At 39.6% G+C, this 20,210-nt stretch overlaps 1 long non-coding RNA gene across 1 annotated transcript in view; it reads right to left on the reverse strand.

The window, feature by feature from the left end:
- Positions 1-20,210, reverse strand: part of LOC117089790 — a 180,233-nt gene that overhangs the window by 37,243 nt on the left and 122,780 nt on the right. The window contains exons 10-11 of the long non-coding RNA XR_004439755.1: positions 15,032-15,116; positions 10,078-10,228 (exon numbers count right to left, since the gene is read on the reverse strand). This is a non-coding gene — a long non-coding RNA (uncharacterized LOC117089790). The remainder of the gene's footprint in view (positions 1-10,077; positions 10,229-15,031; positions 15,117-20,210) is intronic.

The raw sequence follows: 20,210 nt of genomic DNA on the forward strand, positions 1-20,210 counted from the left end.
TCTATCACTTTCCCACTTAATGTATTTATTTCTTTCACACATAATAAGCCTTAGTAAGAAGAAAGGAGACTGGCAGGAGAGACAACTGAGCCATTCAGGGTTTCTAGTGGTCTCATCAGATAATCACAGAATGTCGGTGTGTTGAGGGAACAGTATGTTGGGGAAAGAGCAATAATGACATGGCTGCAGGCTCAGTGGCTGGGCCTGTGTTGAGAGTCTGCTGAGATCTTTCTGACCAATTCTCTCAAACAGTTGTTTTCTTCTTCCTCAGATCAACCAATTACTTGGCTAAATCAAGAAACAAGTGGTTGTTTTGACTTTACTCTCTCGCCCAATGCTAAATTGAAGTTTGCATTTTACCCATAGCTGTGATCAATTCACGATTAAATTGAGACTCAGTTTGAGATACAAAGCAGCTGCAAATTATGTTCGAAAGTCAGTAAATCATTGTTAACTCATTTTGTGGCCTTGGAAATATACCAGAGATGTGTAAAAACAGCACCAGCTACATACTTTTCTTTGAAAAATCCAAGCAGCCAGTGATCTGTGGATGTTTTTTCCTTTTCTTATTTATTTTCTTTTACCATATTTTTATTGTGATATTTTATCCTAAAAGTAGTTGGTTCTGATCCATTTGTTTTCATTCACAGTGGCCAGATATGTTTCCAAGAGTGCTTATATGCCCATAGCGTTTGGAGGGCTCCATACCTGGGTGGCACATCACCTTACCTTTTCTATTCTTGCTACTACATCTTTCAAAGGACTAAAGCGTTGAATGACTCTGGCCCATGGTAAAATAGGGGCAAAAATTCACCTGGGGAACCTAAGCTTGTCTCACCTTCTCATGTTGCATGTCCCCCCAAAACTGTACATTGCCTATCACAAAAGTGTAACAAGTGTGTAACGTTACCCAGGTATCCAGGAGAAAGTTGGCAAAGAGATGTCATCTATTATGTCAGTTCAGATGGGTTGATTGATGACAGTGGCTTGGCTAGCTATGTCCAGGCTTAGTGGAAAGAGACAGTAGTTAACAAGCAATGTCTGACAGGTGCACTCCTCAGGCACTTGTCCTCCCTCCCAGTTCCAAAGTATGCTCAGGCTCTATGCACTGATTGAACAAGTGTTCCAGGAGGTGCAACAAACAGAACATCTTTTTAATAGTTTCATTGGCACTCAGTACTCATGCAAGCCTTTTCTTTTCTGTACCCTCAGGGATCAGAGAAAACTTCTTCACATGATAACTATACCCTCTGCATAGGCAGGCCTATAAAAGAGCTCCTGACCAAAGCCCTGCAACAAGAAACTCTAAATGGAGTGGCCAAGTCAGAGTGGCAGAGAGATCCAGTACAGATTTTGAGTCCAGCACCTACCTTCTCTTCCCATTAATGGTTCTTGTGCTGCCCTGAATGCTGGGAAACCATGGGGCTAGGGAGTTTCCCTTACAAGAAAAGTTGAAACATGACCCCAGCCTCTTAGAGGTGGCCATCCACTGCCTCCGTTATTGGTACTTGCCTCCAGCAATCTATTGATCCGGGAAAATCCAACTACCTACCACCCTGAGCCTATCTCCAGTGAGCTTTACGGATATCATTCCTTTTAGATAGTATGCTCCTTCCAGATAAGGAGCTCTGTGAGTTTAGACTGTATGTTTTTTCAGGCGTTTCTTTATAATGATAGTGTTTTGCTTATGCTACATAGAGCTTGAGATTTGAGTAGTCTCATTTCTGTGAGTTCTCTCCCTTTTATTTTGTTCCCTTAGAAATGTTTACTCCAGGTGGAGTGACTTGCACCTGTAAACCCAGCAACTCAGGAGGCTGAGATGGGAGGAACACTTGAGGCCAGGAGTTTGAGACACCTGGGCAACATAGTGAGAACTCATCTTTAAAACGAATTTTTTTTAATTAATAAATTTTAAAGATCTTAGCCAGGCATGGTTGTGTGTATCTGTAGTCCCAGCAACTTGGGAGATTGAGGTTGGGGGAATCACCTGAGGTCAGGAGCTGGAAGTTGCAGTGAGCTATGATCACTCCACTGCACTCCAGCCTGGGCAACAGAGCAAGACCCCGTCTTGAAAAACAAAATCAAAAAAAAGTTTTGACATTTTGGTTTTTAGTTTTAGTGTACAGTTTTCAGGTTCCATCTTCCTCTTTCTTTCCTCAAGATCCACCCTCTTATTCTCACTTTTACTCTCATTCTCTCTCCCTCTCCTTCTTTCTCTTTCTCCCTGTGCCACCTCTCTTATATAAAACAGTCTTTTACTGTGACGCTCCCTGTTTGTAGCATAACCACAGACTTTCACATATCCATGCACACACACTCTTGCAGCAGGCTGCACATTCTCTTGCGCTGTGGATCTGAAAAGTTGGGTGGTTTTCCTACTCACCAGTGGAGCAAGGTGTGGTGGGAAGAGCGCTCCCAGGAGGCCAGGATTCTCCCACATACTAGTTGTATGATTAGGGGCAAGTCAACCTCTCTCTGTTTCTTCATCTTTTAGAGAAAGGGTAGCTCTCCCTGCCCTATCTACTTTGCAGAGTTTTTACAAAGATGAAATAAAGAAATCATCATGAAATCTCTTTGTAAAGTATAAATTGCTATGTAAATGTTATTTTATTACTGCTGTCTTTTTACAAATCAGGTCACTCCACTGTAAGGTGGTAATTATACTGCAGGAAGATCCAATTGTGCCCTGCAGGCGCTCAACCAAAGAATGACAGCTTTTAGGCAATGCCTATCCCATGTAATTAATTCTTACTTATCTGAGATCCTCTTCATCATTCCATAGAATGGTGCCTGATTTCCTGACATTAACAATGAACACAGCCAGACTCAAGAGGAGGAAGCTACTGGGACCAGGGCAGTCAAGGAAACACCATCAACACCCAGTCTTCCTCCCACATTACTCAGAGACTTATCTTTGCCATCCCTAAACACATTCTTGCAGGTCTCCAGATCCCTTCCAGCCCATCTTAGATCAAATTTTGTAGGAAAAATGTGCTTCTAATATAGAGGTTTCCATTTGGACACCTGGTATTTGAATCACAACTCAAACTTTTTTAATGCCACCCTCTGTTTCCCTACTGGATCTTAAAGACAATTGGCACTGAAGCATAATAAAATAATCAATTATATCTCATCTATGCTATGCTATTTGAGAGCATTTCTCTCAAAATCTCTTCTATACTTTGATTTAAAAGTAAGATTTATACCACAAAGCCAATGAATGAATATTAATGTGATATTTTAGAAGATATCTAATGAAAAATATCAAATATCATACAATGTAATTAATTTATATGTTCAATATACCAGTTTCTCACCAGCTACGAGAATTTGATTCCTAAAAATCCCCTTGGTGGAAGAATTCAGATTTTGAAATAAAATATCTTACAGAAAAAGAAAATTAGTAGAGTTAATACTCACAGTAAACCTTAAAAGGTCCTTAAAAATGTATTTCTATTATATGATCCAGCAACCTCACTTCTGAGTATGTATCCAAAAGAATTGAAGTCAGGATCTTGAAGGGATATTAGCACTACTGTGTTCACTGCAACACGATTCACAATTGCTAAGTTGTGAAAACAAATGTCCATCAACAGATAAATGGATAAAGCAAATGTGGTATATACATACAGGGGAAAACTGCGTGGCCTTAAAAAAGAGGAAATTCTGTCATAGGCAACACCATGGATTGACCTTGGGGACATTATGTTAGGTGAAATAAAGCCAGACACAGAAAGGAAAGCACTGCATGATCCCACTTAGATGATATATCTAAAATAGTCAAACTTAGAAAACAAAGACTGGAATGGTGGTTACCAGGAGCTGGAAGTAGGAGGAGATGGGAGTTATTAATCAACAGGTGTAGAGTTTCAGTTCAGTAAGATGAATAAGCTTCTGAGGTTTATTGTACATTGTATGTATAGTCAACAATAATGCACCGTATACTTAAAATTTGTTAAGAGGATAGATCTCATATTAAGGGATATTGCAATTAAATAAGAATTTGAAAATATACACAGCTATCAATTTGAAGACAACAATAAAGGCAGCATATTCCTTAAAGATAGAATCAATGAGATTAAGTTTTTACCATTTGAAAGCCATCTTCTGGTTGTCTTTTACCTCAAATCAAGCTTCATGAGACAAAAAAAGGCTGTGATGAACTGAATTGTCCCCAACCTCCCGTTCATGTGTTGAAGACCTAACCCGCAATGAGATGGTATTTGGAGATGTGGCCTTTTGCAGAAAATTTGGTTTAGATGAATTCATGAAGATGAGGGTCCTCTTGGTGGGATTGGTGCCTTTATAAGAAGATACACCAGAGAGCTTGCTTGTTTGCTCTCTCTTTCTGTGCATGCTTATGCAAAGAAGAAATCATGTGAGCACACAGGGAGATGGTGGCCATCTGTAAGCCAGGAAGAGAACCCTTACCAGAACTGTACCTAGTTGGCAACCTGATCATGGACTTCTAGCTTCCAGAAGTGTGAGAAAATAAATCTGTTTTTTAAACCGCCAAGTCTATGGTATTTTGTTATGGCAGCTCAAGCAGACTAAGATAAAGGCAAATACCAAAACGGGGTCCTAAAGGCCCAAGGGAAAACAGGAGAGTGTGTCCCAAATAGATTGGTCAATGGCATGGGGGAACAAAGGTGTGGGGAACAAGGGCAAATTATCAAACCTGAGTCTGAGAGCCTAAGAAGGAACTGAGGAAATAAATAAGTAACAGCAACAGGTCGGATCAGAATAGTCAGAGATAAGACATTAATTCCTGCAGCAGATTTTGCACATTCCAGGTACACTAGTATGTGGACAGCTAGGTCCATTTAAAGACACCAGAGTGAGCAGCAATGCATTATTATTATCTTAATTATTTCTAATAAGCAGGACTCACAATTTGGGTACATGGGAAATACTATTTTTACAGTTGCCAAAAAAAAAAAAAATCTATATTGGACTTTTGCATATGGACTTGAGACTGGGAATAATTACTACGACATTTTGCAAAGATCTATTTTCATGGGTGGAATTTTCATCATGCTTCATTTTAGATGTCCTCCAATCTGATAAAAAACAAAAGGGTTCCAAGAATCCATTTATTCAAACTGAAATTTAGAATTAATTTTAAACCTTCCATAAAGCTGTTCTACATCTGAAGAAAAAGGTATTTTCTTCACTAGTCTTTGTGGTTTTCATTTCAATCATTATATGAATAACCAAAATATCTTCTGATGCAAATATCAGTATTTGGAGAGATCCATCTTTTTATATTGTATTCCTGAATATCTTTAACCAGAATTCTAGAAGGTAGATAGCCATGTTCTTGCATTGTCTGATCTCTCTAAATACCTACTTTGCCTTTGAGGTGTAAGACAAAATACATACACTAGCTCTCTGTATCAGCGGATTCTGCACTCGTTTACTCAACCAAGGATCAAAAATATTTGAAAAATAAAAAATAATGATACAACAATAAAAAACAATATAAATTTTAAAAATACAGTATAGCAAGTATTTACATAACATGTTGTATTATAGGTATTATAAGTAATCTAGAGGTGATTTAAAGTATACGAGAGGATGTGCATAGGTTATGCGCAAATACTACACCATTTTATATAAGACACTGGAGCATCGCAGATTTTGGTATCCATGGGAGAGGGGGTTGTCCTGGAACCAATTCCCCATGGATACCAAGGGATTACTGTACAGCAAGTATATGTTTCCTATGGCTGCTGTCACAAATTACCACAAATGTAGTGGCTTAAAACAATCAACCTTTATTATCTTATAGCCCTAGGGATCAGAAGTCCAACATGGGTGTCACCGAACGATTTCAAAGCGTCAGCAGGGGTGTGTTCCTTTCTGGAGGACTAGGTGCAAATCTGTTTCCTTGAATTTTCAAGCTTCTAGAGGTTGCCTGCATGCCTTGGCCCGTGGCTCCCTTCATCTTCAAAGCCAGCCATGACAGATTACATCCTTCTCATACATTTTGACACAAACTCGTTTGCCTCCATCTTTCACATGCAAGGATCTTTGTGAGTACACCAGACTCATCCAGATAATCCAGGATGATCTCCCTATTTTAACAACAGCTGATTAGCAACCTTAACTTTATCTACAATCTTAATTCCCCTTTGTCATGTAACATAAAATATTCCCAGATTCCAGGATGTGAGCACCTTTGTGTGTGTGTATGTGTGTGGCAGGGTGCATTATCCTGCCCATTACAGCATATTTGTCACAGGTTAGAGAGAGGAGGTTGTCATTAAGATCTGGGTCCACATGCATAATTCAATAAAGTTACTCATAGAAATTATGTATTGAAGTACCTCCAATAAATATACTAATAGAGGAACTGTAAATATTTTTGTTTATATTATCAAAATTACATTGATTTTATAATGTGAGAAGAGACTAGAATTGATTAAAATGAGCAAAGTGGAGTCAGTACTTCCACCATCCAAATGTAATAGTGATATGTATGTTGCCCTTGGATGTTCTGCAAAGGTATGAAACCAACTGAAAAGAGGTACAACTTAAGCTGTTCCTGTGCGTTGAACCAAAAAAATTTAAAGTCCAGTAGGGCATGCCTCTTAAGGAGGGAGGGATAGGTTAGAAGGCAGTGAGTTTCTAACAATGAACCAAACTATCCTTCCAACAATCTATTCCTCTTGCTATATTCTTTAATAAAAACTACTGCTTTATAGGCAAAATCAAGTCTTTTATGTATTCTGCACTCCTGACTACCCTTTAACAAAACTAATACTTCCCTAAAGTCACTTACAATTATTTTTCAGAAATCTCTTTCCATTCTCATTTCTTCTGCTATTATTTTATACAGCATTTCTTTAATAAATGGCCTCAATACTTCCAGTGCTTTAGCAAGTTTTTTTGTTGTTGTTGTTTTGCTTTCTTGTGTGTGTGTGTGTGTGTGTGTGTGTGTGTGTGTGTGTTTGAAACAGAGTTTTGCTCTTATTGCCCAGGCTGGAGTGCAATGGTGTGATCCCAGCTCACTGTAATTTCTGCCTCCCGGGTTCAAGCAATTCTCCTGCCTCAGTCTCCTAAGTAGCTGGGATTACAGTCATGTACCACCATGTCTGGCTAATTTTTGTATTATTAGTAGAGACAGGGTTTCAGCATGTTAGCCAGGCTGATCTCAAACTCCTGACCTCAGGTGATCCACCTGCCTCAGCTTCCCAAAGTGCTGGGATTACAGACATGAGCCACCGCACTTGGCCACTTTAGCAAGTTTTGATGCAACTGTTTGTATATGCCACTTACAAACAAGGTTCCTGGTACCCCTAATCTGTTCTAGTCTCAATTTACTACTGAAGTTCATTACATCATGCTAATTATTAACATATTTATTTTGTTTTTCAACATATCTGAAGTTGGAGAAATTGTTGTCAAAAGAATCTTCGCAGATCTATCAGAACAACTGTCTGCCAATTCAGAATAAAGGTAGTCACTGAATGGATTCTGTCTAAGATTTTCATGACCAAAGTCTTAATTATTTCAAACTAAGCTTCAATGAGCAAAATGTTTAGTTTTAGAGATGTACTTTCTTCAGGCAAAGCACTGGACTCCAACCATGTTAGTCAGATTGGGCTTCCAGAACAAAATACCATAGACTGGGTGGCTTAAACAACAGAAGTTTACGTTTTCATGGTTCTGGAGACTGGAAGTCCAATTCTGGCAAGGGTTCTCTCTTAGGCTTGCAATAAACTGCCTTCATACTGTGTCTTCACATGGCAGAAAGAGAGAGAGCAAGCAGGCATTCTGGTGTGTTTTCTTATAAGAGCACTAATCCCATCATAAGGGCCCCATCCTCATGATCTCATCTAACCTTAATTATCTCCCAAAGGTCCCATCTCCAAATATCATCACATTGGAACTTCGAGCTTCAACAGATAAATTTTGGGAGCACACAAGTCAGTGCTTAGCACCATCTAAAGAGCAGGTTGGGCAAATTCCCAAAATTATAACAGAGATTCCTACAGGCTTTCCATACCAAGCCAAAAACAGTATATGGCACATAATAGTCGTTCAATAAATACTTGTTGAGTGAGTTGAAAAAAATGAATAAATGTCTATAACTAGACCTGTTTGTCCAGCCCTATGGTGCCACATATTAAAGATTCAGTAGGCATTTATTAAACAAATGAATCATTATTGAACTGATACCCACAAACTCTGTCATTAGAGATCAACCCCTGAACTTCGTTTTATTAGCTGGATGGATGATCTCACTACTGGATGCCAAGCTTCCTTGTTGATCCTGCTCTGCCTGTCACAGATATTGATTTCCACTGTAGAGCCTTTGATAGTTACCTTTCCTGCAAGAAAAGACTGAGGGAAAAGGAAATTTGAATGAGGCAGGCCTGGGATCTAATCCCAAAGTGGACATCTCATATTTGGGTGAAACAGCAAATCTCCTTGATAATATTAATGTCCCTGGCAATTCAAATATCTTCAAAGGGAAATGATGTGGAACAAAATTAAATGATTTTAAACAAAATTGTATTTTACCAAATTATAGTTGCACCTCAGTAAATGACCATTCTTTTCTAATAGTGGGCTATTTCCATTTTCTAGAAATCCTGTCTCTTCTATGGGAATTATCTCTAAAACTGTGCTCAGTTTGGATGCCATGGGTAGTCCAGGTCCTCTGCCTTCTTGATGAGATCCCTGAGGTTTGTTTTGCCAGATCCTTCTTCTCATGGCCTCAGTACATGCAGGGAGCAGGCATGTGTCCCAAGATCAGCCAATTAGGCATCCACTTAGGACTCTGTCTGCTCAAAACAGTGCTGGGAAGATAGAAGAAACTGCTGAAGTTCATTTTTTTCCAGCAGTAATACCTTTACAAACAGGTAATTTTTGTCCTGGTTTCTGTCTTATTTCCCAGTCTGATTCTCCGGTTTTTCATTCAACTATGTGAAATCCACAATACCCTTCTGATACATTCCCTTTCTGATTCAGTTAGCCAGAGTTAGATTCTCAGGCATACAACTGCAAAACACTAATGAAACATGTTCTTCATCCTGTTTCTTCAGGCGACGCCACCTACAATCAGAGTCCTATCCTCCTTGCTACTGACTGCTAATATGCATGGTTCAGCACCAGGAGAGTCATTTGCCTTTTCTAGTCATTTGGATTGGTATATTCCATTATAGTCACAACATCTTAAAATATATTTACCAATTATCTAGATATTTAGATGTTTACCAATATCTAATATCTGGATATTTACCAATATAGCAATTAGCAATTGTGAAATCATATCACATGAGGGGGATTGAAGGAGGTAGGAACCACTGGCCCAGAGGAGAGAAAACTGAAAATATAGATGTGTAAACTCTTTAATTATTCAATTGACTCTGTATAACTCCACATGACAGACTTAGGTGCAATACATAGAAGATAAAATAAGGCAGTATTCAGGTAAAATTCTAGAGAAACAAAATATTACTAATTAGAATTACTTCCCCTTCCCCAGTAAAATGGTCTGACTGTAACTGAAATTATAAATGATCATAATAGAGAATATTCAAGCAGAAATTGGATGTCTACCTTACAGATACATGAAGTGGAAAACTGGGCACCATGGTTATTTAAAACTTACCTTCTCAAGATAGCTTCTATCATTACTCTTTGCCTCTCTCAAATAAGACAAAAAGCATGGCATTTAGCAAAAACAAGCAAACAAAAAAATACCGCCAGAAATAATCAAAGAAAGAAGGGAGGCAATATTTTAGGAAACAGCAAAGGTCCTAAACTTCGCTTCCTACCCCTGCCACTAATTTGAAGAAAACTAAACAGAAGGCCTAGTATAATTATCCTGACGGAAACGACGTGGAAGTAGTAGCACACCTCGGAGCAGGAAAACTTCCAGGAGCTTAACACTGTCAATTTTTTTTTTTTTTTTTGGCAAGAAAGAAACTCAAAAGCAAAGTAGGAACGTGGTAAGTGCATGTAGTTATAAACAGAAGAATAGAATAGAAGCAGAATAGAAGACCACAGGTAAGTAAGGGGAAACTTCTAAGGAATAAGAGACCCAGGAGAAAGAGTTTCACTTACCAACTGACAGTCATCCTGTCTGAAGCCACTTAACTTGAAAATATGTGTGTTTGCCAGACTCATGGTTCCGCATTTCTTTTTTTCTCTACTTGCTGAGATAAGTATGGCAATGGCAGCTAGAGGGAGGACAGCGATGCCATATAATGAACACCTAAGACAAATCATTTCTGTTAGAAGTAGAGCTTCCAAGGCCCCATCTTGAATTGGGAAAATGATCTGAAGTCTAAAGACAGTACCCACTAACATAGGATAAAGCCCCACAGTGGTAGAAAGGGCCCTAGCAGGTGAATCTAAACAAAATTACTGCTGAATTATCCATTCTCTAGGCCATAGGATACAGAAAACAAAATGTACTCTACCAGCAAGCTAAACTTATGAGACAGAAACACAAGGTCTTAATAAAGCTGACTGCAAGAAAAATGGAAAGGAGGAAGGGAAAGCATGTTAACTGTGCAAAAGAGGTTATCATTTTTAAAAAGGCAAAAAAAGGATATATATGGTAGATAAACCATTCGTTCTGGGAGAAAACATAACTGAACAGATCAGAAGAAAATTTCCCATTATGAGTGCTCTAATCTGAAGAGGAATAGGAAAACAATGAAAAAGACAGCCAAAAAAAGATGATAAAACAATATAAGATGAAAAATATAATTGGAGACTACATAAACAAATTAAAGCTCAAAAACACTATTATAAAAAAAGATGAGTATGTAATAGTAGTTACAAGACTGAATAATTATAAAGAGCCCACTGAGCCAGACACTGTTGAAATATTTTGAGTACATTACACATATAATCCTCACAAGAACACCGTAAGGTAAGGGTTATTGTTTTCTCATTTTACAGATGAGGAATTTGAAGTACAAATGGTTAAGTAGCTTTGCAAAGAACACAGAGCTCTGAAGGGGTAAAGCCAGGATTTGAAACTGGCATATTGATTTCAGAGCCCATACTCTTCAGCCATTTTAATATACCGCCTCTCAGCAGGACTTGAATGAAGAGCTAAAGTAACAAACTTAGAGTGAAGGTTGCCTCTTTCAAAGAATTGGGAATCACCAGAAACCATTTTGTCAGCAATTCAAGAGGCCAAGTGGACTTTGTATGACTGCCTATTATGAAATACAAACCTTGAAAGGTTCTTTTACTCAGAGATGTAGATAATTATGTAAGAGAATAAGACTTAAAAATAGAAACTTCCTCACAGCGAAGCTATAAAATTTGCTTCACAAGTGGAAAGTCACACAAGTGGAAAGCTTTGGAGCTAAGATTCAAATCTGGCTGTCTGGTTTCAATTACTCCATGCTTAACATGGCACTGGAAACATAAGGACATTGGAAAAATAAATAAATAAATAAATATATGGCTAAGAACACTGGTAACATAGATGAAAGAAAAAACTTACTTAAAGTAAGCAAAAATGCAAAGGAAAAGGAAATCTATAAAGTAAATAAAAAGACAACAGAATGGAAAGACAATGACATTTCAACACAAGTATAATTGGAGTCTTTGAAAGTGACAACCCAATTCATGGAACAGAGAAAAAACTAACCTGAAAATAAAATAGAATAAACATTTTCTAAAATGGAAGGGAACATGTGCAAACTAAAAGTACATAGGTTTAGGGAAATGTTGAGACAGAACATTGACACAAAGTATATCCTGGTAAAGTTGCTGAATATCAAATATAAACTCAATAAAGTTTTCATCAAGTAAGGCAGAAATAGTAAGTCACTGATAAGGAAAAAAAGTATCTGAGACTGACCTCAAATCTTACTGCAGCAATTATCAATGTCAAAATAATGCAGCAAAGTCTGAAAGTTTTGAGTGAAGGTGTGACCCAAAATGTCACACTTTAAAAAAACTCTTTAATATGTAATTCATGTACACATTTTTAAAAATTCAAAGGTACAGAAAGACATATACTAAAAATAAAGACTTTCTTCTCATAGCTCTGTCTCCATCAAAGAGGTAAACAATGGTTATTGGTTACATATTTTATTTTTTAGAACTATTTTATACATATGCAAGCATATATATTTTCTTAGCTTGTGTTCTCCTGAAATCAGAGCTGATACAAAGCTTTTTTGTAGGTAGTCTGACAACATGATCCCAAGGAGAAGGAGTAGCAATCAGTGGGAGTTAAAAGAGTTAAGAGAAAAAGGCGATGAGGAAACGGAGCATTGAATTGGCCACTACCGTGAGTAACAAGAGCTGGATTCTGATGGGGCTTCTGGAAAGCTTCATAAGCTGTGACTCTCAACTGTCCACCTGAGTGTGAAATGAGAAGCATTTATCTAGTGGTTCCTGTCCTTTATTGATGGAGGGTATCCAACCAGTTAATTCCTCACACTTCTACACTGCAAGTGCATGAATGTTGAATGGGTTTGTGTGAGAGTCTCTCTCTCTCTCTGCAGCTTCAGAGAAGCCTTGGGACAGTGTCATAGACTGAAGGTTTGTGTCCCTCCATAATTCCTATGTTGAAGCCCTAACCTCTCAACGTGATATTACTTGGAAGTGGAGCCTTTGTTGGTAATTAGGTTTTAATGAGGTCATGAGGCTGGAGGCCCCATGATGGAGTTAGTGTCCTTATAAGAAAAGGAAGAGACTGAAGTTCACTGTCTCTGCCATGTGAGGACACAGACAGAAGACAGCCTTTTGAAAACTGAGAAGAAAGCCCTTACCAGGAGCTGAATGGACTGGCACTATGATCTTGGATTTTCTAAGCCACCTAGTCTATGGTACTTGTTATGGTAGCCTGGGCTGACTAAGACAGGCAGGGGCAAATAGTACACAGTGCAGGCCTGAGAAGAGACACTGTCACGGTGCACCAGTGTGAAGCTTGCTGAACCCTACAAAGCACTGGTCATTACACCGGTGGCTGGAGTTAGGGGTAAGTGCTGATTGCATTGAAATAGAAAATAAAACATATCCAATGCATTTATGCATATAAATTTACTACCTCACATTTTCCCTACAAACCATGGCATCCTATTCACAATATTCTGTACATTGTTCTAACTGATTAGTAATCTGTCTTGCAGACTATAGCCACATCAGCATAAATCTTACTCATTTAATGACTACATAGCATTTCATTATATAAATGCACCATAATATATTGAACCATTTCCCAGTTGATGAATATTAAAATTGCTGTCAGGCTACAAACAATGCTTTGGGATATATACTCTCATAATCGCACAGTCATTGTATCTTTGTGCCTACATGTAACTTTTTTCTGTAGAAATATTTTCTACAAGTTGGATTGCTAGGTCAAAGACTATGGGCTTAAAACATTTTTATTAATATTGGTAAGTTATTCTCCAAAGAAGGCTTTTCTTTTTTCTTTTTTCTTTTTTTTTTTGGAGATGGAGTCTCTCTATGTCACCCAGGCTAGAGTGCAGTGGTGCGATCTCAGCTCACTGCAACATCTGCCTCTCAGGTTCAAGCAATTCTTCTGCCTCAGCCTCCCGAGTAGCTAGGACTACAGGCACACTCCACCATACCCGGTTAATTTTTGTAGTTTTAGTACAGATGGGGTTTCACTGTGTTAGCCAGGCTTGTCTCAAATGCCTGACGTTGTGATTCGCCCTCCTCGGCCTCCCAAAGTGCTGGGATTACAGGCGTGAGCCACCGCGCCCAGCCTCAAAGAAGGTTTTTCAATTTACACTCTGCCAGAAATGCCGAGATGCCTGTGTTCTCACATCTTCAGCATAGTGCATTTTTGCATTTAAAACTTTGTTGTCAATCTAGTAGGTAAAAAAGGACTTTGTTTTATTTTGCATTTTTAAAATTACAGATGAGGTTGAGTATTTTAATTTGCTTAAAAAGCTTTCAATTATCTCTTCTGTAAATTGCTTGTTCATATTTGTTGCCCATTTTTTTATACTGCATTTTAGGTTTTTTGCATTAAGAAAATTAGCCTTTGTCACATTTGTTAGAAAACATTTTCCCTGTGTGCCGGTTTTCTTTTATGGGATTTTGTTTTCCCTTTGATTAAAAGTGGAAAGTTCAAAGGACTAAAAAATCTCAAATATGACCCACCAGCCTCACACCTGCCAAAGTTTAAAATAATTCAAGTAAATCCACAGCCCCTAGAGCAGTTAATGTAACAAAATAACATAGTCAGAACTAGTTCTTAGTAGAATCTGATACATGCCACTGGGGTCTGTCACATCCCAGAGACTCAGCAGCACCTGTCAGCAACACTGTGGCAGCTACTGCTGTCTCTTGCAATGTGACTGCTGAAGCCCATGACACCTGGCTCCAAGGGACAGTTTTCTTCTTGTCTTCACATGTATTTCTGCTAGGGGATCTCTCAGCCAATTTCTGAGCACGAGTGCCTATGAGGCTTTCTAAAGCCTGTGCCCTGAGGGCTTTCATAAGGGCTAATAACTATCCTGATCTCCTGAAGGCCCTTTCTTTCCTCGGCTTCTGAATGTTCTGGGCTTACAGTGATGATCATTCTGCCGCAGCTTTTCCTGCAGTGGACTGTGTTCTTCCCTGCTGGGGTTCTCTCCTTTCAGGGTGGCCTAGCTAAGGTTTTTAATTGCTTAACCTTCTTAAGGGGCTTCCTTTCTCAATCTTGTATAATGCTAGCACTCTTGGGCCTTCTTTGCTCTTACTGTCTGAACATTGCTTCTTCTAATTCTTGTCTAGATTTCTCTATTCTCTAGCAACCCCTCTCTATTCAGATAAATACCAAAATATCTTTCCTTTTGCAAGCCTATATTTAAAAGCAGTTGGATATGAGTATATATTTTTTCCATATATGTAGCTAGTCTATCCTGTAAGGTCTCACTTTTTCTCAGAGGGAAACTCTCTCTCTTCTTGCAGTCTTTATCAGTCTGTCTTCCTTAATTTTTCTTTCATTTGCTCATAATCCCTGTTTTAATGGTAGTGGGCATGCATATTTTTAAATACCAACGGTAGTGGAAAGCATATTTTTACATACCAATCTAGTTCCTCCTTGATTTCCCCAGGAAACATGATTCTCCGAGTATTCCAGGCACAAGTCTTCTAAAATCGCCTGCTTTAGCCTGAAAATTTGAAATAAGTTCACTGAATTGTTTCTCCATTTCACACCAAGAAGATGACAGATTTGCTATACAACAAAAGTTCAGTTTACTTTTAATTTTTTTTATTATTAATGAAATCTACCACTTCTGCATAGTAAAGAGATAGTCTGGGTCACTGACATTTGGAGCCAGATCAGAATTTACGTGATTAGCACATGCAGCGCCAACTGGAGGCCACATGGTGAAGCTTAATCTGAAACCAAAGCCTATGACAAGCTGCGTGAGTCCAAAATGGCCTCTTTCACCTTGAATGCTGTTCAAAACAAGGTAACAAGAAATCAAACTGGGGTCTGCTAATCTAATGTCTGCTAAGCAAAGTCTAACACCTCACTAATGTGCATCTCTCAGATCAGCAGCAGCAGCATCACCTGAAACTTGCTAGAAATGCAAAATCTTGGGTTCTCCCCCAGAATTACAGAATCCAAATCTGCATTTTAACAGGACCCCTGAGAGATTTGTTTGCACATTTAAGTTTGAGAGCTCTTATATAACTTAGCTCTCGGCAGTCCTTGCTGAGAATAAAAAGTTACGGAGAGAAATTCATTGCACCCACAATACTTACAAAATCTGCACACTGAATCTCAATCTGCTTTAACTGAAACTAAAAGATTCTTTTCTGATCATTTAATCCTTGTCCTAGCTGTTTGCTTTGGTGAAAGCAAAGGTGCAGCATTTGGTGTCAATGAGCTACAGAGCTGCCCTCTCTTTCTCTCCACACTAAGGCCCATGCTAGATGAAGACCAGGTACAGGACAATAATGGTTATAAACTACTTCTCAAATACCTAGATGTCTTGACATAGTCCCAAACTATCCAAGCTGGCCTTTAAGAAGTCTCCATTTCTATGTTTTATTTTATCCCCTAAATTCTAGTCCTTAGTCATCTATTAAAGTCAATATTAAGGGTTTGAAGGTCCTAACAAATAAAACCACTCTTTCCTCCTCCCAAGTGAGAAAATATGGAGAACTAAGAGAGAGGCATTAAATCAATAAAGATCAAAAGTCAGACCTGTTGTTGTTAAGCTGATTAGAATACAAGGCTTAGAATCACAACCCAACACTCCAGAGATAAAAAACCGTCCAACCCACTGTCAGGTCCCGCAGGGCCAGGCCACTCTCCTGGAACCAAAGTGAGCATGTGAATTCTGAGGAGCAGCTCCTTTGGAAGAGATAAAGCCAAGTCACTCATGTTCAGCTAAGCTCCCAGTTTCACAGCCAAAGAAGTCACTCCCCCTCCCTTGGGGAGAGACAGCTAGGGTGACAAAGCAGTCAGAAATATCATACTCATACATTCTCTTCCATCAATAGAAATCTGAGGAATGGGAAATAGGAAGGCTCCTAACAAAGTCTTTGCAACATTGAAAGCAAATAAATCTGAAAACAAATAATTTTTTTGGAAAAAAATCATCAAAGCTGAACCCTGAAGAGACAGAAAACACAGACTGGTAACTATGGAATAAATTGAGAAACTTACCAAAATCCTAAATTGCCTAAAAGTACATGTTTCATAAGGGAAATCCTCAAAACTTTTGAGGAAAAATTAATTTCAATACTATTTAAACTTTCCAAGAGTGCATGGGGAAAAAAGGGCTGTGAAAAGAAAGGCTTGTTCTGCAAAGTCAGCATAACACTCGTACAAAAATCTGACCTAAATAGAGTCTAAAAAGAAAAGACCAAGCTCACTTATGAATGTTGACATTAAAATCTTAAGTGTGATTTTAGCAACTATAATTGGATAGTGTATTAAAGAGTATTACACCATAACCAAGTCAAGAGATTCTAGAATGCAAAAATGGTTCAAAGTTAACAAATACGTTTATATAATTTATCATATTTTTGAGTCAAGTAAGAAAATAATAAAAAGTTCAAGGCCCTACATGCTATAAAATCAGTATATATATATAATATATATTATTAAATAAATATAAATGATAAATTATGTAAATATGTATCCTTTATTTTTTGACAAGATAAAAAAATCTACTCCTGGCTGAGTGTGGTGGCTCACACCTATAATCCCAGCACTTTGGGAGGCCAAGGCACAAGGATCACTTGAGGTCAGGAGTTTGAGACCAGCCTGAGCAACATAGTGAAACCCTGTCTTCATAAAAAAATGGAAAAAATCAGCCAGGCCTGATGACCCATGCCTGCAGTTCTAGCTACTCAGGAAGCTGAGGTGGGAGAATCCCTTGAGCCTGGGAGCTCCAGATTGTAATGAGCTGTGATTACACCACTGCACTCCAGCCTGGATGACAGAGCAAGGCCTTGTCTCTTAAAAATAAATAAATTACTTGTATACAAAAAATATATATATATACTTGACTTTTTTGTTTTTTGAGACGGAGTCTCACTCTGTGGCCCAGGCTGGAGTACAGTGGCGCAATCTCAGCTCACTGCAACCTCCACCTCCCGGGTTCAGGCAATTCTCTGCCTCCGCCTCCTGAGTAGAAACTATTCACTGGGATTACAGGCACCCACCACCATGTCTGGCTACTTTTTGTATTTTTAGTAGAAACAGGGTTTCACCATCATGGCCACGATGGTCTTGAACTCCTGACCTCACAATCCACCCGCCTTGGCCTCCCAAAGTGCTAGGATTACAGGCATGAGCCACTGCACCTGGCCATACCTGACTTTTATGATACAAAATCTTAGTAAAGTAGACATAAAGAACCTCATGGCTAATGATGAGATGGTAGAAAAATTCTCATTACCATTGGGAACATGATAAGGATATCCAGTAACTCCAGTATTATTCAGCTTTTCAGACAATACTATCCAGTATAGAAATGGGAAGGAAGTAGAAAAATTATTTTTCCCGTACCTAGAGAACTCAAAAGAATAAATGATTGGCTCACACCTGCAATTCCAGCACTTTAGGAGGCCAAGGTGGGAGGATCGTTTAAGGCCAGGCATTTGAGACCAGCCTGAGTAACACAGGGGGTCCCAATCTCTAAAAACAAACAAATTTTAAAAAAAAGAATAAATGAAAAAGAAGTATATTATTGGCAAAAAGAGAACTTAGTAAGTTTATCAAAAGCTTTTCTGTATTTGCTGGCAACATGGCTGAATAGGAACAGCTCAGGTCTCCAGCTCCCAGCGCGATTGATACAGAAGGCAGGTGATTTCTGCATTTCCAACTGAGGTACCTGGTTCATCTCACTGGGACTGGTTGGACAGTGGGTGCAGCCCATGGAGAGCGAGCCAAAGAAGGATGGGGCGTCGCCTCACCTGGGAAGCACAAGGGGTCGGGGGATTCCCCCCACCCCCAGCCAAGGGAAGCCCTGAGGGACTATGCCATGAGGAACAGTGCACTCTGGCCCAGATACTGCGCTTTTCCCATGGTCTTCGCAACCCGCAGAACAGGAGATTCCTTCCGGTGCCTATGCCACCAGGGCCCTGGGTTTCAAGCACAAAACCGGGCAGCCATATGGGCAGACACTGAGCTAGCTGCAGGAGGATTTTTTCATACCCCAGTGCCACCTGGAATGCCAGCAAGACAGAACTGTTCACTCCCCTGCAAAAGGGGTTGAAGTCATGCAGCCAAGTGGTCTGGCTCACTGGGTCCCACCCCCATGGAGACCAGAAGCTAAGATCCACTGGCTTGAAATTCTGGCTGCCAGCACAGCAGTCTGAGGTCAACCTAGGATGCTAGAGCTTGCTGAGGGGAGGGGCGTCTGCCATTGCTGAGGCTTGAGTAGGTGGTTTTACCCTCATAGTGTAAACAAAGCCACCGGGAAGTTCAAACTGGGTGGAGCCCACCACAGCTCAGCAAGGCTGCTGTGGCCAGACTGCCTCTCTAGATTCCTCCTCTCTGAGCAGGGAATCTCTGAAAAAAAGGCAGCAGCCCCAGTCAGGGACTTACAGATAAAACCCCCATCTCCCTGGGACAGAGTACCTGGGGGAAGGGGTGGCGGTGGGTGCAGCTTCAGCAGACTTAAACGTCCCTGCCTGATGGCTAAGAAGAGAGCAGATCTCCCAGCACAGCATTCAAGCTCTGCTAAGGGTGAGCCTGCCTCCTCAAGTGGGTCCCTGGCCCCCATGTATCCTGACTGGGGGACACCTCACAGTAGGGGCCAAAAGACACCTCATACAGGAGAGCTCTCACTAGCATCTGGCGGGTACCCCTCTGGGACGAAGCTTCCAGAGGAAAGAACTGGCAGCAATCTTTGCTGTTCTGCAGTCTCTGCTGGTGATACCCAGGCAAACAGGGTCTGGAGTGGACCTCCAGCAAACTCCAGCAGACCTGCAGCAGAGGGACCTGACTGTTAGAAGGAAAACTAACAAACAGGAAGGAATAGCATCAACATCAACAAAAGGGACATCCACTCAGAGACCCCATCCAAAGGTCACCAAAATCAAAGACCAAAGGTAGATAAATCCATGAAGATGGGGAGAAACCAGTGCAAAATGGCTGAAAATTCCAAAAACCAGAATGCCTCTTCTCCTCCAAAGGATCACAACTCCTCTCAAGCAAAGGAACAAAACAAGATAGAAAATGAATTTGACGAATTGACAGAAGTAGGCTTCAGAAGGTGGATAATAACCAACTCCTCTGAGCTAAAGGAGCATGTTCTAACCCAATGCAAGGAAGCTAAGAACCTTGAAAAAAGGTTAGAGGAATTGTTGACTAGAATGACCAGTTTAGAGAAGAACATAAATGATCTGATGGAGCTGAAAAACACAGCACAAGAACTTCGTGAAACATCCACAAGTATCAGTAGCCAAATTGATTAAGCAGAAGAAAGGATATCAGAGATTGAAGATCAACTTAATGAAATAAAGTGAGAAGACAAGATTAGAGAAAAAAAAATTAAACAAACAAAGCCTCCAAGAAATATAGGACTATGTGAAAAGACCAAATCTACATTTGATTGGTGTACCTGAAAGTGATGGGAAGAATGGAACCAAGTTGGAAAACACTCTTCAGGATATTATCCAGGAGAACTTCCCCAACCTAGCAAGGCAGGCCAACATTCAAATTCAGGAAATACAGAGAACACCACAAAGATATTCCTCGAGAAGAACAACCCCAAGACACATAATCATCAGATTCA

The sequence above is a fragment of the Trachypithecus francoisi genome, unplaced genomic scaffold (genome assembly GCF_009764315.1).
Source record: "Trachypithecus francoisi isolate TF-2019V2 unplaced genomic scaffold, Tfra_2.0 Lachesis_group11, whole genome shotgun sequence".
Taxonomy (NCBI): Eukaryota; Metazoa; Chordata; class Mammalia; order Primates; family Cercopithecidae; genus Trachypithecus; species Trachypithecus francoisi.